This window comes from Camponotus vicinus, unplaced genomic scaffold, assembly GCF_025532165.1.
Source record: "Camponotus vicinus isolate PSW18456_S1 unplaced genomic scaffold, iyCamVici1.0 SCAF_14, whole genome shotgun sequence".
NCBI lineage: Eukaryota > Metazoa > Arthropoda > Insecta > Hymenoptera > Formicidae > Camponotus > Camponotus vicinus.
In genome coordinates, this window is record NW_028141950.1 from 4,983,858 (window position 1) to 5,011,830 (window position 27,973).

Genomic DNA, 27,973 nt, shown 5'->3' on the forward strand with positions numbered 1-27,973 from the left:
AAAACCGGATATGGAGAATACAAAGAGAAGGAAAAGCAGAAAAGAGAGAAAAAAATAGAGAGACAGGAAAATTTATTTTAAACCGGGGTTAAATCCTCCAAGGATCAATCGACGATTATACAAACTGATGGAAGTTACAAGTATAAATGTTCGAGCACACGTAGAGTAATAAGAAACGTTGCGGATAAATAACGAGTGAGAATTGAAAAATGCGAAGAGGAGCAGATAAGAACCGAAAGAAGAGAAAAAGAGGGAGAAATTTATTTCTTCTCGGGATGAAAAATCCCACGACGATCGGAGAGATTATACAAAGTGCTATGACTTATAATTTCATATAATTGCGATTCCGCGAGCTCAAGTCGGATTTCACGCGATTCAGATATGAATTGTTGAAATGAGTCTGATAAGACAGGGATGAGAGGTTACTTGAATTGATTGAGAGAAAAGTCAGGAGACAACCGTCGCCGTCGTCGCTGCTAGCGACTTGAGATCGTGCTGGTACCACGATACGATGGTAGTAGTGACGTTGATACGTAGTGGTGTTGGTAGTGGCGGTGGTAGTGATGGCGTAGCAGCGCTGGTGGGGTCGAGGGTTGTCAATCGATAGCGGTTGCATGCGTCTGAAACCACCCTCGTTGCCGCTCCACCGTCGCGTTTTCTCCCCCTCTTTTTCTCCCTTTCCCTCGCTATATCATTGCTAGAGGCAGTTAATCTGCGAAGTTTCCTCGACGATTCCTCTCGCTGGCGTGGGACGCACGCGGTTACGTCGCGATAGCGTTTCAAACTTTCAGGATTCGTTCGTGCACCTGTGTTTTCGTCCATACGGCCGCCAACTGCCATTAAGGCAGTGCGCATGAGATACTTACGCTGCGATAATATATATTCTCCATAATGTTCATCAAGTATCTGCAGTCACACTTGTATTGACGAAGCAATAACGACCCTCTTCAATGCATTATCTCGATGTCAATATAACAATGTCATTATGTAATACTGCCTAAGGTTTGATGCACCTTTGTAAAACGGATCAGGTCAAGTCTATAGCACGGTTAATGGTCCTTAACACAGTTACTACTCCGATAATGAATCGATAACGATGTCTAGCATTTTATATAGAAATCTTATTTAACACACAAGTAGAACAAATATGAAAAAATAATTTTTAGTAATATATTTTACATCAACTGAATCACTTTTTCAAGCCATTTTCTAACGAAAATGGAAATAGCATAAAATTGTAATACACTCTCTAAAAGTGAATCAGCGTATTATCACTGAAAAACAGTAAATAGTCACTTATTACAGCAGTTATAAGTACAGCACTGTAAATCAGTGATATTTTATTGAAAGAATCAGTTAATAATTTTGACTGTTTCAATCAGTAATATTTCTTAATATTAGTAATATTTCTTTCGTTATTGTCAGTAGGTAATATTAAATTACAATTCATCTCTCTACCTGTTTCATATAAACTTAAAAATTTTATTTATATTTACTAAATATTTATTATATTAAAAATTTTATTTTATTTATATATTACATGCATATTGAACTTGTTATTTTAAATAAATAACGAACGAATAATTTTCATTAAGTCGCCAGACATTTATTTGTCCGACTTATAAAGATCGATTTAATATCTGAAGCCTCTCTATTGAGATTGTATCAAAAATTAAATCGAAGTAATACTTCTAATTTTAAATGTCGCTCTTTGCAAACTTTATATAATTCTTATGACTAAAATTAAATACGAGAGAGATAGCGATCGTAGCGGTAAACGAACGAACTAGCGATTACTGGTTTTACAGTAAAATTTACTGGTTTTACAGTAAATTTTATTTTAACTGACCATAATCAGTGAGATATAAGATAAAATAACAAAAAAGTAAGCGTTTCCACTGAAGATCAGTAAAATACTCACTGATTCTCTTCTGATCTTATTTTACTGTTTAAATTAGTGATATTTTCACTGATTCACTTTTAAAGAGCATGTGACGTTTAACTTTAATGTTTCTTTTTCATTAATAAGGGAATGATAACATCTCTTGTCACTCGAAATAGATTATATCTTTATATGAGTTTGAGAGTTGTTGAGTTAAATTTACAATTATTTGCTTGATGGACGATTTGCTAAAAGAACGACCATCTCGATATTTAAATCGTTTAATATACATCTTTCGGCTGCACATGAAGATATATATGTCTGCATTTCCCCGCATGAACGTGAGATACCACACAATGATGTATATATGTGAAAATTTATACCGTAGTTCGCATAAAAAGAATTCAAGAATCTCGATTTTACAAGATAATCTCGATCCACTTTTTGCGATGCATCATCGCATGAGAACTCTCATTTATTTTCCACGTTTCAAATGTGATGACACGAACATGTTATCTCTCTAAAAATAATCTCTCATGTGTAAAAAAAATTCGAATATTACATACGATATTCCTATCTAAACGAATATCGAATCATCATTTTATGCTTGATGTACATATATCCGTGAAACTATATAATTCGGACAGTCCATGGTTCTAACGAGATCGAAAAAAAATTACCGCACTTGCGCATGTAATGACCGAGTTCGTGATGTACATCGTGGGATCACGACATCTGATAATTAGGAAATGCGTGGAAAAATGCCGGATGTCCGTATATTCGCTTAGTAAATACGACATAAGAGTCAGAGTTAAATTTTATCATTTGTCATAATAATGATCACTTCCATTTATTTTTAATCGACTTTTCAAAGTATCGTATATTAAAGCACATTTAATATATTACAATTTCTTTATCACAGCGTTTCTAAATACTTTGCAAAATAATCTTTACTACTCCTTTCGAGGTAATATTTATATCTTTTTATTTTATTTACATCAAGGATTATAATAAATAAGATTAGAGAAGCCATCAAAATTTTATCAAGCAAAATTTAATGTATATTAAAGATAATAACTGACAATTGCAATTTAAAAAGAACCTCTTTGATTCATAATGCAAATAGAAATTTGTTATTCTGTTAGGCAAAACACGTAGGATACAGTAATGAGGTCTAAATTTAGACGTAATTGTACGCTATCCCCTTTCTCTCTCTCTCTCTCTCGCGAAATTATTCCGAATCCCAAAGGGTTAATACACACATATAGCACGTGTCACGTACATCTCATTGTTATGCTACAAAACGGTGTCGTCGTGGCTGTCGCATGCTCGCACCATGTTGATGGAAGGATGTCCGTGATGGGATAGCAACCTGCTATCGAACAACTCGACCGTCTCTACTAAATCAATGAACACACTGGGATCCACCAGATGTTTGGGCAGAGCCATGTCATTAGAGAAACGGAAGAATATACATCAGGAGGAAATGTACACCGCCGAGAGAGAGAGATTGCCACACATGTTTCTTTTGATACTGTGATCGATACTACTTTGATCTCTAACGCGCCATTACTCGCCATTTTTCAACAGCCTTTCGTCCGCACGCTATCATTTATCTCAACTATATCTCTCTCTCGGTTTTATTTAGCGGCTCTAATCTATTTCAAATTGATCTGCATTAACATCAGCGGCTTGCTTTACGACTATGATATCAATCTATGATTTTACTTTATTTTTCTGAGAAAAATGGCTGGAAAGCATTTTTATGGATAAATATCATGAAAGCGTGTTGACTTTTTACATATCAAACATAAACGTATTTGCAATTTTTATATGAATGTTGTTTTGTTTTCACTAGAAAATTTGTTTTCCCAGATTATTTTGCGCGTGCACGTGCTGGCTATTATGACCTAAATTTCTACTCATGGTAGATTAACAAGCTTTAGAGTAAACTGTAAACTCTAGATAGAAGACATTAATAAATCTGATAACATCTAATTGTTAATAGGATTCATAGTTTTATCTACAAAATAGATCTACATGAAGAATGATTAATATCTATTTTATAATTTAGCTTATTTCAGATAAAGGGATGAAAAAGTAGATAGACTTATAGAAATATTTTAGATATAAAACAAAGACAAATAAGGGAAAAAGAAAAAATGTATCTGTCATCAGCGATTGTTTAGAGATAAATCACGCATTTATGTTCAACTATAATCCTCCAGATTTTTGGAAAACTTTCTGTTCGCGACACAAATATTTTATGTTAAATTTCGATCTCGTAGGTGGTAATATTACAGCTTCGCAGCTTTGCTCGAATTCGTTGCGCTCGCGATTTTCTGATGTGCGAGGGGATATTTCCATTCGATGGAATAAATATACCAGAATTTCAAAGGGAACTCGACGCATGGGGCTACTTGAATATACGAAACTCAAACGGCGAGAGATATATCTCGTGTAATGGAATAAATGACTTGACAGAATTGTGTGCCAACGTTCTCTCTTCGCCCAATATACAACGATTGTGTAATAACATGAAACAATTCCCACGTGTAAAAAATATTAATGCAAAATTTAATCTAACATTTTATTCATACTTCAATCTACTGCAACAATTTCACACGTGTATTTTCTTACACGTGCATTGTTGAACAAGAGAAAATGTAATTTATTCAAAGCACAAATACAGTCATTTCCTGAAAAAAGTTTAAATTTTGTAAACACAAATTAATTAATTGTTAAATATATTAAATATAAATTTCTTTTTCTAGTCAACTAGTCAAACTAAATCATATTTTAGTTTAGTTAAAAATCAATAGAAATTAAGAAAGAAAATAGATTATCTACAAAAAATATCTTAGGAGATTTGATTTTATTTTATACGATAAGTTTGGAATAATCTTTATCTTCAAGATAAAGAAGTTTCTCAAGAGAAGCTGTCTTTGTAACTTTTCTAATAATCAATTTTAAAAATTTTGATAAAATTAAACTTGGATTCGATTTTTTATAACGCACACAGATGTATAAACTTCCTTTCTATAATATTTTATTAATACATATTTCTATAAAAATGATTATATGAAAATAGAGTTAACTGCCTTTGAATTTTAAATAAGATTGCATTTTCGCAATACATGCAGCTTTTTTTAAATGTGAACCGAGTCTTAATGCTTAAATAGGAAAGTACACAGCGCGATAAGCTGCTGCAATATAAGCAGACGCCATTGCTGTGTAGTGACTTTCGTGTACCCAGAAGAAATAGATGGAACAGGACGTATCGTTGCAAAACACGCCACGTCTACTTTGCCCGTCTAGGTTCTTATTTTTCTTGAGCAATATTGCGAGGACATTAAGGGCAAAGTGGATCAAGTTGGTATCGCAGCGACCCACTTGTACTTCTCGATTTTCAAAATTTTTTTTTGCCAACTTGGAAAAAGTCCTGTGAGCCGGATAAGCCATCACTCGACGTGTGTGCTCGAAAAGCGTATACGTAACCGGATTTACGCGGTGCATAGAATCCACACGAGACATAAAAAACGTAATGCCCGTAATTCTTGGGATACGTACAATGAGAACATGCCAATGAAAAACAGCTTGCTTTAAGCTTTACTTTTATAGATTTTAAGAATACAATTGCAATTTGAAACTCTCTTTCATTGCACGTGAATTTTCTTTTTAAATGATTAATGACTAGTAATAACTAAATTTTTAATTATTATTACAATTTAAAAAAATAATTATATTTAATTAATTAATTTAAGTTGGCAATAATAATTTTATTCTAACAAATGAATAAACGTTGTAATCATTATAAAACCGCTTTTAAATAATCGTAATTGGAGTAAATAATTATTTACATATGATATTTAATTATTACAAGCGATGACTTTAATTTAAAATTTTATATTCAAGTTTGCCTTTATCGCAAAAGCCTCTGGTTGCTTTGAGGAGTCGATAGGCAAAGAAAATGCAAAAATCCCCTTTCACGAAGAGCAGCTCAAAGAATTATAAATTCTTTCATTAAAAATTTTATTATCTAAATCGTTCATATGCGATGACACGATGCATATTGTAACGATATGCATCGTGTTGAATATTCAAGGCGGAAGCTCCAAACATCGAAACACGCGTAAAAAGAAATACTTTTTCAACATCTTGAAACGTCGTGCCGTGCATTATGCGCAACGAGGGGACCGATGACAATCGCAGAACGTTGCAACGAGTCATTAAGATTACCGAGCCCGTGTACTTCTGTCTTTGCATTCACGCGTCACTGTCCATCGAAATGAATGGGCTTCGTATCGGCGTCATTTGCGACAGACGTTGCTGGAGAAACCGCGAAAGCGCGTAACACGGCAGCAGACCGTGAAACGCGTGTAAAGAGCGCCGATGGCCCAAACACAAAAGAGCCCGGAGTCCTTCTCTGCAGTAGACTCGAGAAGGAAAGAATAAAAAAGGAGAAAGAGAATCCAAGGTGAAGGACTGAGCGCCGACAGAGCTCAGCCTTTTAGGCTCTCAAGGACTGGCGCAACCCTTTGCGCTCCATCGACACCATATGGCGTGACTAAACTCCATAATACTCGGCGGATATGTAAAACCCTGCGGTGTGCAGCTAACTCGGCTTATATCCCCGCTGCGAACCGTAAAAATAGCTTCGAAAGCGCGCACACTCTGTGAATAGATCGTCCCTGACTTCTGCGAAATTCGTGATACACGCGTAAGAACGTATTTCGCTTGCATCGGCGAAATCGATAGCGAGATTCTGTCCAATATTGGCCGGCAATATTGTCCGTCTTTATATCGTTCTGACTGCAGCAAATTTTTGACAGAGTTGTTTTAATTTTTTAATAATTTTCGAAACGATTCTCGTTTAGTAAAAACATGTTATCAATGTTCTAATTTTATGAGTGATTAAAAGTTTTCTCTTCTTACAAAACATTAATATTTTAAAAATTAATTATTAATATGTTAAAAATTAATTTATATGTTTTTTGTTAATTAAAATTCTTAGAAAATATTTTCAAATTATAATAATTTACAAAATCAATATTTTATTTATTACACTTTTATCTAGAGAATATTTAATCAAAGTAAAATTAAAAACTTGAGGAGATATGAATTCACTTATTTCATTAAAATAAAACTGCATGATGGAACACTTAACTTTCTCGATCAAATACTTTTTTATTCACATAGTTCATTATAATTTAATACCGAACAGATATTCTTGAATTAAGAATTTAAAATTCCCTTACATATCATTTCGACAATATTAACTCGATACTGAGATTTATTGCGTTCTACCGTCTTTTAACGAACGATCGCAAGTAAGTAACGACGATAATGGGTAGTGATAAAACAAGCATTATGTCGTCACGGCGGTCGTCGAGTACGTTATTCGTTCGCGTAAATCGTGCACGAGATAATACCGGTGGCTGATATCTACGACAATGCTTAATCAACAGTTAACTCCCCCTCCGGGTTCCTTCGTTCCTTCTATTCCTCCGAGATTCGCAGCTGCTAGCTATAAAATCGCCCGATTGAATCATCCTAGTGCCTAGAATAATCCCAACCTGACTATTCCCTATTTACAAAATTGCTTTTCGTCCCGTCAACCTTCCTGCTTCGATCTTTCGAGCTCTCATTGTGTTTTCACCCTTCGGTAGCGCCCTCCTCGTTCATTGTATCACCGACCTACGAGGACAGCGGTGGCGTGGTGAGAGATTTCCCTCGCCACGATTGCAATTCACCCCTGGGGCCCGTTATTGGCCTATTGCGGACACGCTCCTAATTAGTATGGATGTTTGCCCCATTACGGCTCTTCAACGTTAGCGTGTGTCCCGCGGAGTTTGCACTCGATCAAGGTCAAAAGGAAGAAATTCGAAAGGAACGAAGGAAAAAAGCCTTAAAAATTTTATATAATCGTGATTTAGAAGCGTTAATTTAATTTTTTCTTTATTTTAATTTTAAAAAATGCCGTTTATCTTATAATTTTTTTATCGAAAAGCATCACAATCCTTCTTCAATGTTCTTAAAAATAATTTGTACCTTTCGTACATGCATACTGAAATTATTTACTCTAAATAATAAATGTTAAAATTTATTCTAAATATTTTATCGCGCAATATATTATAATCCGAAATTGATATGTAAATTAAAATATGAAATTATTTTATAAATATAGATCTATTCAAATATTAATTGCATCGATCTTAAATTTTTAATACGACAGAAATTAACAATTTTGATAAAACATAACAACACTAGATATTTATAACACGCACTGGAAAAATTACACGTTTCATCATCTTTTCGTAAGTGGTCGTCTTTTTGCCTTTTTCTCCTTTTAAGCCTTTTTATCCGCGTCCCTATATTCGTGTTTTATTCATTCGTATAACTGCGAGGATTCATAACCCTCATTAATAATCATTATAAGCGGAAAAGCCTTCAATTTATCAAGCAAGCGGAGAAGACACAAGAAAATTATACGATATATAATCATATGTGTATTATAACTGAATGCATAAACATAATACGAAATTTATTTTATAAAATCCATCAGAAATTATAATCATTTCTCCCGCAACATCAAATTATTTATAATATTACTTGTTACTATAGTTGTATGTTTAACTAGTGTGTAATTAGTTATATGTTTAAAGCAAACATAAATTTAGAGAATGTTTGACGTAATATGTAACTTATGGACAAGAAATTTTAAATAAAGAAAAAGGAAAAATATAAAATATTATAAAAGCTGCAAAACTTTACTATTTTATTTATCTGCTGCAAATATGATTGCCAATTGCTTTCTATATAACATGAAACAATAATAATACTATTTATATCCGTTTTACTTATAAACGTATTTTTGAGTTGAACATTTAAAACATAATACATAAATTTATCTTTGATAAATTTCAACAGTAATAATACTTGTTATAAATATTTGTTAACAGTAATAATACTTGTTATAATATTTGTTAACAAATAATAATAATACTCTTGAACATGTGTAGATATTAAACGAGAGAAGAATATAATAAAAAACATGAAACAAAGTTTACAAATAATTTTATACAGAAGATAAAAATTTAATTAATTTGTATGAAAAAAATCACCGTAATATATTTCTCTGATTTATATTCAATAATGATTAAAGGAATTTATAGTAGTATGAGATAGGATGGACGATCGATACGTGTTTTCAGAACACTTTCCAAAGCTATTTGTCGAACTTGATGCGGGAGATTACGAATGCGGGAGATTACCTGCCACCAAACCCGATACGCGCTAAGAAAAGGCGACAAAATCGAATTTCGATATTACGTAATAGCACATCGATATCAGAATTACTATTGACAAGCTCCATAAATGGCCTTATCCATGTCACTCGGATAACACGATTCGAATAGAACATCAGGGGGGGAGGAGGAAAGAAGAGGGAGATGTAAAAGGAAGTATAATGTAAAATTTTTATTTTACTGCGATATAACTCGGATCTTGAAAGTGATCCATCTTTGTCCGTTTGTCCTGAATTCAAGAAGCTTCTCGCTAAATGCAGAGAAAAGAATAAATTTTTAAAGCGATACACGATTCTCTCTCTCGGTATTTTTAAGTGTGATAGAATAATTAAAGAAAGAGAACTTATACATACATATACGCTAGACGTCTTGATTAAATAATTAAAATGATAAAGTACCTCAAAAAGACGTGTAAGATAAATTTATTTCAAAAATTATAATATGAATCTTTTACGCTAGATATAAACAATCAAACGATTGATAATATGACGTAAAAAAATTAATTAATCTTAAAAAGACAAGGACAGCGAATATTGATACTGATTGCTTTACTCTTATTTTCTTCAGGTAATTACAAATTAAAGAGAAAAAAAGCGGCGCTCTTTACAAGAGAAAATTTATGCGAATACTTTTCACACGACGTTTTACGTAACGATACTATCTGATCGCCCAAGTTGCGCTCGAAAGTTCGCTCGTGAAGGGAAGCGATAACCAAGCGGAGCGGAAGCGGTTACGCGTTACGATCGTCGCCGTAGTCTCGAGATTTAAGTCCCATACGTGCGCAAATAACAATGAACCCTAATTAGACGTTTGTAGGGGGTGCGAGGTACGGTTTCGCGGAAACACCCATTGGCGGTAACGATCCTCCAAGTTCTCGTACAGCGATTTTGGCGACTCGGCGGGGAAAGACCTACCTAGCTAGGCTTCCCCGATGATGGTGTGCGCTCAACACGATGGCGGGGCGTCTTTGAAAAGACTCCTCCACGGCTCGTTAGCGACCGGCGAAAGGACGCGAGAGCACGGTGGAAAGAGTCGAGGGGGGGAGGAGGGAGGGAAGGGGGGATATATTCGAGAGAACTATGTAAATTTCGTTCCCGATTCGCGCGGCGATATTACCTCAGGAATCGTGCGGTGCACCGAATGGAACGCGATATTCGCGGGCGGTGGCGGTCTGATAACCCGACCTAACTCTTAGTCGGCGCAGACAATGACAAACGTCAGACGCTCGGGCTGCATATTTCAGGGCATCACGAACGAACGGTGTCGTCGGTCGGTGTGTGTCCTGCTTCGTGACGTTTCGCTCCGCGGTGAAGCTGCGCAAACTGCGTGCGCGAAAAGGGGAAAGTCATCCCTTCGAGAAACGAGGGTGGACGAAGCACGAGGAAATGGCGATTTATCCTCGCATCAATAAAGACCGCAGTGCGCACGCACTTTTATTTCATTCTTGTTAGCGATCATTTTCATTTCTTTAACGAAAAAGGGAGAGATTAAATATTTAGAAGTGCACTTTTGTTGTATGACGTTTATGTAATGACCAAACTACAAGCGTTTAAAGGGAACGATTGACTTCATAGTACAAGTGTAATAATCTCTTGGTTTTAATAAGTCGATATATCTTGGGGTCAATATATTTTAAAAGAATCAAATTTTTTAAATATTTTTTAAATATTTTTATAAATAAATTTTGATATATTAATAAAATTATGAAGTATATATAAATTACCAATATCTTCATTATATTATGTTATTTATAATAAATAAATAAATACAAAATGCTAATTATTTACATTGAAAATAATATTGCAAATGAAATGCTTTATAATCACACTGCATTTTTACAAAAGAATAATTACACGACAGTAATTACACAAATTTACATATATTATTTTCAAGGTATATTACTATTTGATATGCAAAAAATCTCCATACAATATCTGTGAATACTTGTGTATAAAACCTATTAAAATAAATTAAGATACTTAATAATATTGTTTGTAGTATTAAGAGTTTGAACATTAACGTGAGGAGAATTAAACTTAGAGACGTGTTATATTGCGGCAACTTTAATTATCTCTTAATTAATCTCATGGTGTCTTAATTTACCCTATGACATCACACACATAATACTATTCTCCTCTATCAAAAATTAACGAGAGTAATTGACAAAAAAAACGCATCTAAATTATACTTTACAATTTTAATTTTCATAATTATTATGATATATCTTAGATTTTAATCAATATCGTGGAATAAAATACTATTCATATTTTTAGGAAAATATTAAATACTATAAAAAGTATAAAAAATAATAAATCTTTATTACATCTAATTATAAGTTAATGACAAGAAAGATTGAAAAATAATATTAAATGTTTATAAATGCACTTTACAACCAGAGAAAAATAATAATATCGTGTAAGAAGTAATTTGCAAGAATTATTATATACTCTCTCGTTCAACAACTTAATAATAGTTATTTGTATGATTATTGATTGCTCTTTTTTCTTTGTTTCGCTTAAACATAAATGCTTAATAGAATATTATGTAAGTACATTTTGACAGATGATTATGGCTCTACGTTTTCGTGCATATTTCTACGGTCAATTTTTGAGTAATTTTGCGTTCGTTTCCGAGAATGGAAAAATAGCGTTAAAGTATATGTAGGATGGCGGGTAATCGCGCGATACCATGTCAGATTTTTTCTCTACAATTACGAGGAAATATATTATGCAATATGCATACACACTTCATTCCCCGCGCAATCGGCGAGGTGAACGTGAACTTTGATCTAAGCCGCGGCTTAGAAATCTTGTTGCACGCAAATGTTAAAGAGTCTTAGTCGTGTACAAACGGCGAAGGATCGATGTTAAGCCTCGTGTACAATAATAATAAAGACCGCGGGAATTAACATTTCGAGACTGGGGGATTCGGCGTTAACAGTCGGTGATTTTTGATGCGAAAGAGGGAACTGAAGATTCCACGAGATTTGTAGAGCGAAGCCATCTTGAACGATCGATAAGCGACGACTGTGTTAAGAATATCTAGTCTCATTATTTATTTATCGACCGACTGCAACATTCGCGCTGAACATTCGAAAAGCATCCGCTGCATACATATTTTCCGATTTTTCTACGTCAATCCGTCTCTGGTAGATTTGGACGGTACACATTAATCTCCCAGGGATTCGAATAGAATCTGAATAGAATTAATTTATTTTGCCTTTTCAGATTTATATCCCGTTGTAATAAATAAATTCGAGGAACGGAATGTTATCGCAGTTTTATTGAACAGAATAAAATCTCTTCCAATAAAATATAAATTTTGAAATTCCTCGATATTTCTTTTTCTATTCTGGAGTTAAATCAAAATTTTATAAAATATATCTTTCTCCGGAGAGAGAGAGAATTGAAATGAAATGGAATCAGAAATGATTTTGATTCGAAATCCTGGTTAATTTTCAACCTTTCCATCGCGAAAACTCGAGATAGAAATTGTTTTTTACCCAGATAATCAGATTTCCGATATATTCCACAAATCATGATAACAAATAAAATCATGTCAATATTAAGTGTCATCGTGATAATGCTTTCTCCTTTTGCAATTGAATTTTTTATCGGAAAATGGCGCGCATAGTCGATACAGTTGACTGACTAGATCCTGAAATATTTAATAATATTAATATGCTATCCAAACATTGTGTACGGAGTTTAACGAGCTCTATGCATCTGATGGCGTTTGACGTCGCATTTAAAATTCTCTCGTCAGTTTTCTTTTCTAACGTTATGCTCTTTACTAGAGGCGAGCCTTTACACACGAAAGGAGAAAACGCGCGCACATGCATCGTATGTATGCGCGTGTCAACATATGTCAGTATGTTGAATCAATAATTTCGTACATTGTCCGACACCTTTCCCATATGCATCGACGCTTATTTTATGTATTGTGCCAATCTTTAATATTTATGTATCTTTGTACATATACATATAACCCAATATAATAATCTAATAATAGTTTTTAAATTTATTTGATACATCAATCTTTGATATTTCTCGAAGAGAGAAAGAGAAAAATGTATCCTTGTTATCTAGACGCTACATAACAATTATTTTCAAATTAATGCCAAGCTCTTATGCTATATTTCCTGCTTTCGCGCTCAGAACATTAAGATTCATTAATTTTCTACACACATACCATTTATAGAATGTTTATATTACTAGAAATATATACTTGTACAGAGAGACGCAGTCTCTCAAATGGGATTTCGTAAACCCCAATGCAGTATTCTAAATCGCGATCGAACCCATTGTTTCTAATGAACATGCCCTGCTGCGTCGGAACTTGGCCGGTACGGCCAGCTTGGAAAACGTTGACCCGCGAATAGAACTTCCGTCGTATTTCGGGACACACTGGCGGGCTTCCATGCTACGCAGCCGCTTGGTCATTGACCCCGTTTTGCAAATCGCTCGAGGCCAACACAAGCGGCGATTTTGTTTTGATGCAGCGAACGCAATTAGCGAACGGTTGCGCCGTTACATCTGGGCTTCATCGACGCTCAGCTCTACGAAATTAACTTGAAAAATTTCTGTTCGCGGAAATCGTTCCGCAAGTTACAGCGCCGAAGAAAGCCTCGTTACCGGGGATAGACTGGCGATAAAATGAGTATTTGAATAGTTGTTGAGGAATTGCTGGTGGATATTTCGAGTTATTCAATCAGATAATGTCAAATAAAATGCCTAAAAATCGTAGTGCGTATAAAAACATTGAAAAAATATTTTCATATTATATTTTTTATGACATTTTATCCAAAATGAGACTTCTTGAATATCAGCAATTATAATACGTATTCTAAAAAATCAGAAAAATAATAATTGCAGCATATTTGATTTTTGGCACATGGTCAATAGATTAAGTAAAGACATCAGGTGCAATAATGTACGTACCAGAGGCGAGATAAATCCGGATCTGTGTTCCAAATACGAGCCGATGACGTCCACGTTTCGAAAAACGCGTGTAAAATCGAATACACCTCGATAAATGGAACAACGTATAATAATTATTAACGAAATTAACAACTGTGGAAAATACTTGAATAACGATGATAAAATAATCGAAAAATTGAATTTAGGTTAAAAGAAAAAATGTAATTTGTGAAAATTTCGTTATACAAATTTATTATTATTATTATCGTTCAATTAATCCACAGATTTTGATTATGCCATTTAATCATACAAGATAAATTGCAAAACTTTATAATACACTTAACTATACGCTAATCCTACTTTGCGCTGTTATTAACGTGAAAATACGTTACGGCAAGCGAGACCGTATTGGATATTCGCATTTGGGTCAGAGTTTTGATTGAAGAGCCGCCATTAATTGAACAAACGAACATCTTCGTATTGCCACACCTGCTAGTTTTACATCGTATGACTGATGATATGGCGCATACGGACGTATTCCACAATACGACAGTCGTACAGTCGTGCTTTTCGAGCCGCTTTTCGAGAGAATATCGATAGTTTCGCAATATATACTGCGCTATATTAGCCGAATGAATTATGGATCAAAACGTGATATTCCAAACATCCTAAATTCTGTTTTATTACGGTTTCCCGATGCTCATTTCTGGGATTAATATGCTAAATGTTAACAAATAAGGATAATAATGCATTATCCACTTTACTGTCCAATCAATCATCGGTCATTTCGATTTTCAATTTCTCTAATAAATTCAAAATCCAATTTTTCCTAGTGAAAATTTTATGATAAATATAGCACTTTATTGAACATTATGGCATTAAGTGTGTCATATTAAATTAAAATTTAATTAATTTAATTTAATAAAATTTAATAAAAATTTATTTGCTTGAAATTAATTAACGAATAGAATATTGTCTGTTTGCATCCTTACAGCTCGATTCTTGCATCGACATTCCACATCTATCTCAATTTAGAGTCTATTATCTGCGAGAAAATATATGACAATATTCCTACTTATATGTATAGCCACATATTTCTGTGCTTATAAGTAATAATTTTTTTCATTTTATTTTATCTCACCCTTTACATTATCCGACGAGGCCAATCCGCCTTTATTTCCTGGAAGCTATAGTGACCGCGATGACATCGCATTTTAGCTCGATATTATTGACATTTTCGCCGAGATATTTGAATTGTATTGATAAACCCATTTTACGAGAACGATCCGCACACACGAGGAATGAAAAACAAGGACCGATGATTCGATGGGACGAAAGCAATTAACCCGACGCTCCGATGGATCGCCATCCGTGCAGTCATCAGCCGGCAATCATCATTGTCGCTGTATCTCCCCAGATTATCGTCGCTTTCGTTAGACAATCAGATTTCCATCAAAACGAGAAATAGAAAAGGACATGAGCATGAAGCCCCGCGATGCGATGCCACGAAAGCAATTAAATTGCGCGTCTAGGAATATAGTTACTGCGGCCACGACGCTATACCTCGAGACTATTGACCGTTCTCGCCCTTTCCCCCGCTTTCCCGCTGGGCACACGCCGGGGATTTAGAGATAAATCCTATTTTGCGGGGCATTCAAAAGCGAGGAAATTATACGAATCACTCCAATTTCAGGATTAACTTGAAAGCGCCGACTACACGTTTACTTACGCTGTCATTAAAGCAAACATCTCGTGCGAGCGACGCGAAATAACGCTTTCACAAAAGTAACATCAAAAATGTTGGGATGTTTCCGCCATCTCCGAGTAATTGTGTTTTTATTTAAAAGAAGAAAAAAAATAAACATGGAAACATGATCAACGACGAAATGGACACGAAATGGATACGAAATGGACACGAATGCATGCTGATATTTTTTTTCGATACAATCTGCAAGTTTGTGATTTTTCTCGACGTTGCAAAGTATTCTAGACACGTCACTAATGTATCTCGTGCCAAATAATTTCAGAAATAGTTGCGATACTTCTGTCGGATGCGGCAAGTCAGACATGCCTATGTGCTATTTTTATCGAGATGCCTCTTAAAGATCCGCTCTGAGATAGTGGAGTGACTCTAGATTATTTTTTGGAATATTACGGGTATTTATAACTTGACATTGATTATAAAATGTGAAGTCTCTCGTGAAGCTTATTCGGTATTTAAAGCCAGTTTTACATGTGTATATATTTTCACATACATTTAAAAATTCTTCTAAAAATATTTTCTTATATTTTATATGGCAGATGAAGCTTAGAAATAAAATTCTGTTGCGCGAATAACAAGTCATCTCATCATTATTATTTTAAACATGCCCAACATTATTATTTTATTATAATAGATGACTGTATATTCTAATAATTATGTTAAATGAGTAACGTAAACGTGTTTAGAAATGGGAGGGTAGTTAAATTATACATATAAATCCCGAAAGTCCATTAGTCATGTTTGATTAATGTTAGATTTCTGAATAATTCCTTTATGAATAGCCAGCAAACTTTATATAAGAAGTATGTTATGGGTGTTCATATATTTATCATATATCATATATTTATTCGATAATTTGCGCGTTGAATAACTGTGTAATCACTATTTAATGCAAAAAGCAGTTATATCAATAAAAATCACATGTTGCTCATCACGAATCTCAACTTATCAGTACATCCAAGGAGAGATAAGAAGAAAGAAAAATATTATTAAAATAATTGAAGTTATCTTTACAAATATTTATACAGTTAAAATATTGTATTTATTGAGAAATTTTATATAAATATATCGAAGAAATATTAGTTTTCAGTATTATATATACAGAATAAACTGTAGGAAAAATGTGGTTATAAAAAGATTGATTTTTGTGAAATTATATTCAAGATTAAAAATTTTTCGAAATATGTACATCAAACTAAGATTTAAAGGTTTAAAATAACAAGTTAATAATAAGAATAAAATTTTGTCTTTAACTTTAAGTGAATTTTAATAGAAAATTAATTTTAATATTAAGAAATTTGAATTTTAATATGAAAGTTATGAAAACGTACGAACGATGGTTTAGGCAACTTTCATAAAAACATGATTTTGAGGAAAATTCTGCATAAACCGGGCATTATTATTCACATTATTAGCATATAGATAATGATATCTTTCGAAACTATTTTTTCCTGCCAACTATTAAAAACAAGTTACAAGCAAACAAGTTTTTCTCTAAGCGTCCGTTAATCTCAAGTTTACTCGAAACTTTCCGATAATGTTGTTAAAGGTCATGCAGGCTCCAATACTAATATTAACAGAAATGTTGCGCAAGAATGGCTCGATAAGAGGAAGCGATTGTCAGGCCGGGAAACCGTCGAGAGTTCAAAGGGTCAAATCCTTCGCGGAGGCGGCCTCAGCCGAATTATTATCGATCCGCTTGCTCGCCGAATTCGCGGAGGACGCGCTTCCACGGATGGAGCGTGACAGAACGATCGTCTCGTCGCCGGTTCACGTGGCTTCTATTGATTTACTACGAGTCGCCGGTTTCGCGAAAGACCACACAACGCCGTGAAAAGTTCCCCGACGGATCGATCCCCCGGTGTCAGTTGGAATCTGCTCGTAACCACTGTCTGAAGCACACTTTAGTCACGTTACTCCACACACAATGTGCCACGTAGGTTCATTGACACGTCGGTATAACTCCTCTGGCGATCCGAGAGAATATCGGGAAACGAAAGAATTTTGCATAATGTTTTATTTTTAGAATTTTTTTTACATCACGCTTGTACGTTTTCTCAAATAAGTTATTATTCGTGTTTAAGTCTGTATTTATTTCTAAAAGCGAAATTATATATATGGCAAAATTGAGAACACACAGGATAGCCGGAGGCTTTCCTTCTTTCCTTTGTCATACCGCTATAAATAATGCAGTCATTTATTAAACTTGACATTTTACCTGATATTTAAATATTAAATATGCTATGAAAATAACATTTTAACTTAATTAAAGAAAACTATATCGTTCAATGATTTTCTAAGCGTTCATTTATAATAAAAAATCAATTACGTGATATTGCTCTAAAAAAAGTAAAGACTAATAAAGCTTCCGAAAGCTTTTTTTCGAATTAAAAAAGAGGAAAACAAGAATCACGTACAACAGCTACTATGGATGACGATATAAAATTCATAAGCGTAACTTTCTTTTTTAAATTTAATCAAGTAACGTTGTCAACAAATTAAAGGAAATGAACAAATTTGATATAAAAAGTCTTATAAATCTTCTATATACATCTTTCATTATTTTTATTGTACACGTGCGAGGATCGTATGAGTTCTCTTTTGACTCTGGAAAATATGTATCGATATGCAATATAAATATTTATACAATATGAATGTTTATTTAAGAATTGATGACAACAGATTATGTGCCTAGAATGAATAATTGAAAGACTAGAATATAAATATTCTAGAGCCACGTAAGAGTTGTATGTTATATAGTCTATATCGACGATATGCGACAAGCTCTCGTGATAAAATGGAATGCTTTCGGAAAAAATAGAGGCTATATATGCGACAGATTCACGCAATATCGATGTGATCGATGGCATGCCCGTCTCGAGGCATGCTATGACATTTTGCGATTGCCTTTAATTTTAATATAAGCGACTATAACAGCTTGTTTACTCGAGATTTCGGTTGAAATAAATCTTGGGATACATTTAGAGATGAATAATTTCTCGCGTATTAAAATTAAGGAGAGATTGCTTGAAGAATCTTAGCATAGAACGATATGATAAACTTTGACAAGCATAAACGCATCATCGATCACATAAATTGCAATTATACCGAAGCGTGTTTATCGTGTCAACGCAATTTGCAGGATCCGGTCGGCGCGAATCCATTTTATCTCCTACGTGCGATTTCCAGCATCTTCAACGAACTTTCGACGCGCAGTATTTCCAATAGTAAATATCCTTTGAGAGTATAATTCCCACATGTAAGACACACCGCGGCTGTACATCACAAATGTCTACACTGCCATCTCGCAATCCTTCTTTTTAGGAGAAGGAATTGAATATTGCATTCGATGCAATGCAACGGTTTATGACATATCGCCGAATAGCATGCAACGCCACGCGCATTTTCAAAAAGAAGGGTGTGTATGTGTCTGTATAAAAGGATCATAAGTTCACCTGTCTCAGAGATACGCAGGATCAAGGACAGTCGTGCGATAGATGGATGGACGAACAGACAGCGATGGACAGAGGAATGAAGTACGAGAAGGAATAACCGAAAGAAAGAGGGAGAGAGAGAGAGAGAGAAGGGAGTGGAGGACAAGGGTGAAAGAGAGCAGGTCGCAGGCCGCAGGGCGTACGGGGCTACATCTGTACCTCCTTACTTGGGCAAAATCAATAACCTGTTTGGGGGTGTAGGAGAGAACCTAAGGAGAGGCTGTAACGCGGCTTCGCGTCGCGCTCTAGATTCAGATGAGAAGTTGATACGTACGCTATCGATGGCCAGGTGCTAATGCGTCCCGTATACACACATACACAGGAGAATCACGGCACCTCCCCAGGACTCGGTGTTCCGACGTTGCGCGGGAGTTGCGCGAGGACACCCCTCCTCGCACGTACGCTACCCCCGAGTTCCTCCGCACCTGCGACACTCCCCGTGTGTGCGTACAATCAACCTTCCGCCACCCCGGTGAAACCAGCTCGGCAGAAAAAAACAGCCGCTCGTTCTAACTGGGCAGGGCGACCAGGCGGTATATCTCTCTGGCTCGACGAGTAACCGCGAAATTCGAGTCGCGACACCAGCCAGCTTCTCGCCACGTTCACCGGAACCGGTATTGGATACCGGAAAGACGACGGTGTCGCGAGAACCCGTCGACAGGTCCTCGTCTCTGCACTTCTACCCGGGCACTTTCACCCGCAGGTCTGTTTCTCGGGGGCCGAAGGAGCATCCACCGATGCGATTCGAGTAATGATCGACGTCGGGGGAAGACAACACAGTAAAAAGCAACACGAGTACTCCGAAAATAATGACGTGCGCGCGGAGATTCGTAGTAGCACTTGCTCCTTTGCTCTCGGACAGCGCGGACACTCTCGCGGAATTTCGCGATGAAACGCGGAACGTCACGCCGACGACGACCCCTTTCGCTGGGGTGGCGCCCTCGGGAGAGACTCTCGGGTACGCGCGGTCGTCGCTTTCACCGTATACTGTATTACACCACCGCCACCACGCTTCTCTCCTTCTCTCTCTCGTCTGCCTCGCCGTTCCCTCGCGCGCAACTCCACTTGGTCCGATGAGAGGCGCAACTCGACGCGGAGAAACGCGGCGCGCGCGCTTCGAGCTGTCGCGGCTGTGGGGCGCGGGCCACTACCTCGACGAGCCTCCCGGATCGTTGGATAAAACTTGGTAGGGCCGTTCCGGTCGACGTGCGAACTCCCTACCACCACCTCTTCGTCGTCGAGTCCCCACCATCAGCGCGGATGGTCGACCGATGGTCTCGTTCTCTCCCTCTCTGTCCATTTCCTTCTCTCTCGCTCTCTCTGTCTGTCGTCTTTCCACCACATCCCCTTTCGTTCCCCCTTTCGTACGCGCGCTACTCGACTCGCCCTTCCTCACCCCTCGATGTAGACGACTCCACCATCGCCGCCGCCGCCGCCGCCATGAGGAACCTCACCCCCCTCGAGGGGTTGCAGGGTGCGCGCGCGCACGAGTCACGCTTCGGTCGTGTACGTTGCCTGCGTGCCGTTAAAGTTGCCCTCGCGCGCGTCACCCTAACATCCACGATCGAGAATGAAGATAACGCGGCGGGGGTGGTCGCCGAGACTCGAGGGGGTGGCGCGACGGGGGGTTGCCTCTCGGATTCGATGACCTGCGGATTCTTGGCGAACGATACTCGCCAGATAGGGAAGACCCCGAGATAGATTTCTTATAACGTATTATACCCGCGAAGGGAGCAGGAATCTGGCGAAAACGCGAATCTGATTCTTATCGCGCGATTTTTCTTGTTAACCTCGCGCGCTGTCTCGCGTTTGCCAAGGAAAGCGCACGATGAATCGTGTATTTTCACGGATTTATGGGCTTTCGCGATGATTCAATCGTCGAGATACTTATTCGTGACTGTTGTGATTGTTAATTGGTGACTATTAATTTTTCATTCATCACTCAAACGATTGAATTCCGACAACTTGCGCTTTGCAAAGATGGTATTTCATTAGGTTTGACTTGGAAAGCTGTTACTTGATGAGCGAGCTTTATGAAAATTGAGAATCATTCGCATCTCATTTTCACAAAACCACAAACCTACGGAAACCTACCATGGATAATAAACATGCTATCATCCTTATTGTAGAAAAGTCTAATAAAACATAGGCAACGTATAGCAATCGCCTGGGTGATACGTGAGTTGGCACACGAAACTTTGCAGGAGAAGACGCGAAAAACGTCGTGAGAGGAAGATCGATGGAGCAGAAGCGTTTTATCGAAATGGTGGCGTTTAATGACATTTGAAAATTACTCAATGTTGCATAACTAGCTTTTCTTTTTCTGTCCTTTTTGTTTAACTACCGACGAACCGTTCATTTGCATAGCTCATCGGTGAAGCTGCGATAAGAGAACGAGGTGGTGGACCGACTGAGCTCGTTAATGAACCGGAAGATATACGAAACACGGATGAATAATTGCATCTGGTACATCGAGGGATAAAGTTTCGATCTCTCTTCGTCGCGAATGCGCAACCATACGATATCGTAACCGATCGTGATTCCTGGCCCTATTTCGTACGACATCAGGACGTGCCTAAAATTCATCTTGGCGTACCTCGAACGCCCGGCATCCTAAATGTCGTAATCTCGCGCTAAACATGTACGAAATGGACACCAGGTCTACCTAGAATGCGTGGATTTCACGTCTATTTTCGTTTGCCTTTGATTTCGTAGAAATTTCTGTGCCACGACGTAGGAACCGTGATCTTACAACCTTGCCTTTATTCTTATATACACTCAGTTCCAAAAAAAGCGGTACACTTGAAATTTGGAAAAAAATCACCAAATTTCAAATGACGATAACTTTGTAAATAATAAAGATAGAAAGGTCTATAAAAAATGAAAATAAAGCTTGAAATCTCTACTTTAAAACTAGGTTCTCCGAAATGTTGCGAGATAACATTTTTAAAAATGACGGATGACGAAACGAGAACATGCAAAATTGAAAAATAATTGTTTGAGTTTGCCATGACACGTGGCGAGAATCAAATGTCGCAGGTCAATGGGGTCAAAAGCATATGATAGTACAGAGATTCCTCTTTAAAATGCTTTTTTGTTCATCTCGATACGATGATTTTTCACCGAGTTATACGCATTTGAAGAAAAAAGCGGCTTTTTACTCAAATTTCAAGTGTACCGCTTTTTTTGGAACTGAGTATAGAACACATTTATTTTATACAGAGCAAATTTTTATACGCAACTAATTATGTGTAATTAAAAAGTATCTTCAATTGCTTTGATAAAAATTAGAAATAGAATTAATAATATTTTTTACATATAAGAATATTATGTTTATTTATTAATAATAAGAATGTTAAATTGAGATGCGTCAATAAATTATTCATAAAATTTTGTCAATAAAACTTTTCTATAGATTCGAAAATTAAAATTATTTTTTTGTATATTTATCTAAGAATTATTATAATAAAATTAAGCTAAAAGAGAAGAAGTGAAAAAATAGATAAAAGATGTATCTTGTAAGATACGTATTTAGAGTGACACCAATAACAGAAGGGTGAGAACTATTGATCTAGAATAATAATATGAGACGAAATAGTAGAATCATATTGATTGTTGTATAAGAATAATTTTCCAGTAAAATAGAGAGAAATTTAATTTTATACCGTTATTCAAAATTATACTCTTCAACTTGGAGTATTTCAACACAATTACGTCTTTTAAAATTTCTATTAAAGTAAAATCCGCTTGAAATAAACTCAAAATCAAAATTTATATATATATATATATATATATATATTACATTTTATAATTACATTCCCTCTCTTGAGACTTAGTTCTTCAAAGCTTTGTAATGTTCAATATCGAACAACTTCCCCAAGGATCGCGTCGCTCAAACAACTCATTATTTTCTTAGTTTGTTCCTAATATCCGTGATCAAGATTGCATCTGATTCTACTTTGTATATAAGAAAATAAAATGCGAAACGACAAAGCGACTCAGGCAACCTTTTCGATCACTAATCTCGCCCTTCATCCTTTCTAGACGCGTTCCTTAACCTGCATGCGCTTTTGTAAATTTCGCCCGCTCGAAGCTTCGCGCAAAGCTATTATTCAGGCTCGTATTATCATCGCCAGTCGGATATTCGTCACGATATTGCACAGCCGGATGCGAGGAGTGCAGCACGCGCCGTGCTCGCTCGTGCGCAGCGCCCTTCTTTTTGTTGTCTTTCCCCATTCTGGGGGTAACATCGCGCGAAACACCGTAATTTTCATCGTAGGGCGCCCGCCGAAACTCGAAACGTCACGAGTCACGGGCTGCAACCCGGCGAATGATGTGATAAATGACACAATGACGATCGATCGAATGAAACCGAAAGATTAATGGTCGCTTGTCAAAGCGATCCGACACGAACTTTCAATATTGAACAAAAGCACTTAGACACGATGACAATCACAGCCTTAATTGACTAACGAATTCTGCGCGATAATTTTCTCTCACGTTATTAATTGCAAATTTATTTTAAAATTTAATCTAGAATTAATTTAATATACATTTTTAACACAAAATTATAAATTTAATTTTGACCTGATAAGAATATATAATAAGATGCATTACATAAACACTGCTAGCGTTGGCGCAATTATTGCTTTGAAACCCGATATAATTGAATTTAATTTACCGCAAAAATTATCGGGGCTGCAAATTTGTCTACATTTAGTCTATGCACGACCTATGTGTTACTGTCACATGAATAACAATTCAAACGAAATTATTTATGTGTTTACATTCTAGTGAACAAAGCATCTTTATATTTAGTTTCATCGGTTTACGTGGCGCGATCGATGAGAAATATACAGCGTGTACGTATTAACGATATTTATTAGTGAAAACGCCAGTAAATTACGGCTCGTTGCTAAAGCGAAATACGGTCGTATCCGATGGGAATGCATGTAATGTATTCGCGGTAATTTCTCTCAAAGTTACCGGTATTATTTAACCCATACGCGGGTAACCTGCTCTTAACGAGGATTTATAACTTTTATGAAATATACGCATCTCTCGACTCGTGCAAAGGATTCAATACAGCCTCTGAATTTTTCCGCGGCGAGATCGTCGCGGAAGCATAAATCCACGAATACTCTTTTTACGATCTTTTCGCATACAACGCGCTGGGATGCGTCTCGTCGTCGTTTCTGCATTCGGATGCAAATTTATCGCCGATCTTAAATCCGCGTTAACAGTTTAAAACGCATATATATATACGTAATGGTGCCTTTTGGCGGATTTTTTTGTCCCGCAGAGGCAATATATCTCCGAAATGTTCGCCATACTAAATATCGCGTACACTCGGTGGCACAGCTATATTTTTAGATATTTAATTCGTATAAGGACCTCTTTTCGCATTCATCAAAGTTATATAACATTTTCATACGTGTAAGTTTCACGAGAAATAATTGCGTATCAGTGACACAATTTTCACTTATTTAAGTATCTTATCTTTTGCTTCTAACAATGTCAATCTCGGTCATTTTATTTCATAGCTTCATTCTCTAAGCTCTACAGTTTGTAGAATATTATTAATAATATATAACAATGAAAAATGCATATTAAAAGATAGAATACACAAAACACCAGAAATATATATTTATATTCAAGTTATTGTGAACGACACTGCACATCTATTTACGGGAAGCTAGCATCTCAAATCTACAAGAAATAAATCTATGTTACCGTCTGAAAAATACATTACCGTAGTCTTGTTATTGTTATCTCTTCTGCTATTCGTTATTCTAGCGGTGAAACGGTGGAAATAATTATCTTTCTGACAGTATCAATAACTGGAGAATGAATTATCAGGCGAAGGGAGAGCGTAATATTTATTGGAAAAATTCTCTCGACTTTTTACTCGCTCAAATGTTTGTTGTTCCGTATTATCTGATATACGAGTGTTATATCTAAGAGAGCTCCGTACATTTATCCTTAATATATTATATTTATATTATTGATATTATACAATTAAATCTCGCGATTTAAATTCACCTAGAAATAATCTTTTTAGCTCTAATCTATTAATAATAAATTAATAATAAATTTGAATTTTATCCTTTTTTTTTACTTAATAACTATAGGTTTTTTGTCGTAATATATTCATCATAGTATACCCAAAAGAATGAGATAGGCACGCTTGAGATTACGCTGCAAGAAAGACAATCGGAATCCAAATCTCAGACCCTACGCCCGACACTACGCCTGAATGCACCGTGTTGATCCAAGACAGCTCCAAGGTCTATGTATTCTCTGCGGACGAGAAAATCCTCCCTAACAGCATTTGAATATTGCAGCCTCATCCACTCTGACGCATCCACTTCACGAGCTCTCGCTTACTCTGCTCGCGTGCAAGGGTTACAACCTATTTTAAAGACTAACAAAGCTTCATCTCGAGCACGCATGACAAAAACTCTGGTAATGACAAAAAATCCACATACGTCGAGGACGAACGGCGAGGCGACAAAGAACGTGTCATTTTAAGTGTCTAAAAAATAACCATCAGATATTCGAAATTCATTGACATCCCGCAAACGCATAATTGCAATGATATTCGCTATTGACAATTCCATAATATAAAATAAATTTTCGAAATATTTTTCATTTTATATCGCATAAGCATTGCAAAAGAAATATTTTAAAAAACGTTGACATGAATGGAATGAATGTTCCAGAGTGAAAACTTCACATATTGAAGTACGAAGAATTGCATAATTGTAGGGGCAACCTCTCTCTCTACGCTAGTCGATTTCTATAGTGAATAAATAATAAGTATAAACTTTCTAGCAATATTTGCCAATGCATCAATAAATAAATTCATTCCTATTTTAGAAAATAATATAAATTTCATTTATACAAAATTTTGTATTTTTTTAAATTTATTCTTGATAAAATAAATACATCTTTTACAAAATCTTCTTGATAAAATAAATACAAATTGGTCAGTGGAAAATATCACATTATTTCTGCATTTATCAATTTTTGTTTTAACTTTATAAAAAGAGGAATATTAATAAAAAAACATAGTATTTTATGCTATACATTTCTAAGTTAAAGAATCTTTTATTAGTTTCTTGTAAAAATACTTATAAAATAATAAATCCAAAAAAAAATTAGTATGATTACAATAATATTTTTAAAAAACATAAAATAAATAATTAAATTTATTACATAACATTTTTCCAGTCAAATTTAAATGTGATATTTTAAAATAATTTGTAATATAATTTCTATTTCATGTATAGAGAAAAAAATAAAGAGAAAGAAAGAGAAGAGTATTATATAACACTGGAAGATCGCTTTGTAGTAATCCGCTTTTGTTTGGTGGAAACAGCGGTTGAGTTTCAAAGTTCCGATCCTAGTAGTGAGTTAGATTGTCATTGCTTCTTAACCCTCTTCCACTTTAAGCGTTTGTTAAGCTTTCAAATAAGTTTAGCAATGCCCCAGGCCTTAACGGTGAAGATCGATGGAATTGTTTTCGCTGTCTTCAGCCACTCGCAAACCCGCTTGGAATAATATTTCGCCGATCGAAGAGACGAATTGTATTCCAATCCCGATTGTTCTATACGGTTTAATCAGCGCAGATTTACATTTCTACTATTCCCGCAAACACAGAAGGAGCTCTCGTCAATTCGATAACTTAAATATTAATACTTCGTAGCGTAATCCAGCTCGATAACACGGCTGCTGATATATTTTGTACAAACAAAAATATCCACGTTACAATACTAATAGTATTATCTCAATTTTCATTTCCATCTCACTTTATTAAATTTACGATGCGATCGAAATTCTCCGATAAATTTTTCTCGATAGTGCCATTTTTTTTAATTATTATTAACTGACAATAAATTGTCGGTGAAAGATCGCCGTCATTGCCGTGTCCGATTTTTCACAATCTATTCGCGACAATGAAAATAAAGATCTCGTCCGTGCGCGGAGTAATATCCGCCCGGCTACATTAGCGATTGGCCGTCGTCGTCGCCTTGATGAGATTAGTACTTAAAGTCTATCACAGCCCCGACCTCGGTCTATTTATTGTCGGGCCGCATCCGAGGGCACGAGCGGATCCGAAGCAGGAAACGCGACGGAGCAGTAATCGACCACTTTACCCGAGATATTCCACCGAAAATGTCTTACCTCCATTAGCTTCGACACGACGTCGAACGTCTTACGTATAATCTCGTATCAGGCGAGAGTAGATCGATATACGACGGCCGCGGAATTTAAACTATATGATTGACCCGACCCGGCCAGAGACCCCATATTATTCGCGCGGATGATGAGGTGTTGTACAAGAAGATGGCTTCTCTTATCCCGACGCAAGACGCGACGGGAATCGATGTTGCACTTTTTAAATCTTCAATCGCGAGCGAATATGTGCGCGGAATGACATTTAAAGCTTGTACAAAATTGCTTTCTTTCTCCACGATATACAGTGTTTCGTTACATATAAGGAACTCAGGTTATCGATCGGCTAGTTTTATTATAACAACCGCAAAGACATATGTCATGTTTGATTTAAATTGAAGATTGAAATATTAGCGATATACTGCAATAGT

The 27,973-nt window shown here is 36.0% G+C and overlaps 1 protein-coding gene and 1 long non-coding RNA gene across 14 annotated transcripts in view; one reads left to right on the forward strand and one right to left on the reverse strand.

Moving 5' to 3' along the window:
* Positions 1-20,521, reverse strand: part of LOC145965466 (neural-cadherin-like) — a 194,431-nt gene extending 173,910 nt beyond the window's left edge. For 10 of the 11 annotated variants that reach the window (XR_014436721.1, XM_083089034.1, XM_083089029.1 and 7 more), the window contains exon 1: positions 19,639-20,520. The gene's annotated coding sequence lies outside the window, so the exon portion shown is untranslated. Of the gene's footprint in view, positions 1-19,638 lie in introns of all 11 variants that reach the window. The other variant, XM_083089036.1, reaches the window with a different exon arrangement.
* Positions 1-27,973, forward strand: part of LOC145965480 (uncharacterized) — a 116,569-nt gene that overhangs the window by 80,359 nt on the left and 8,237 nt on the right. The gene's annotated exons all lie outside the window — the stretch shown is intronic.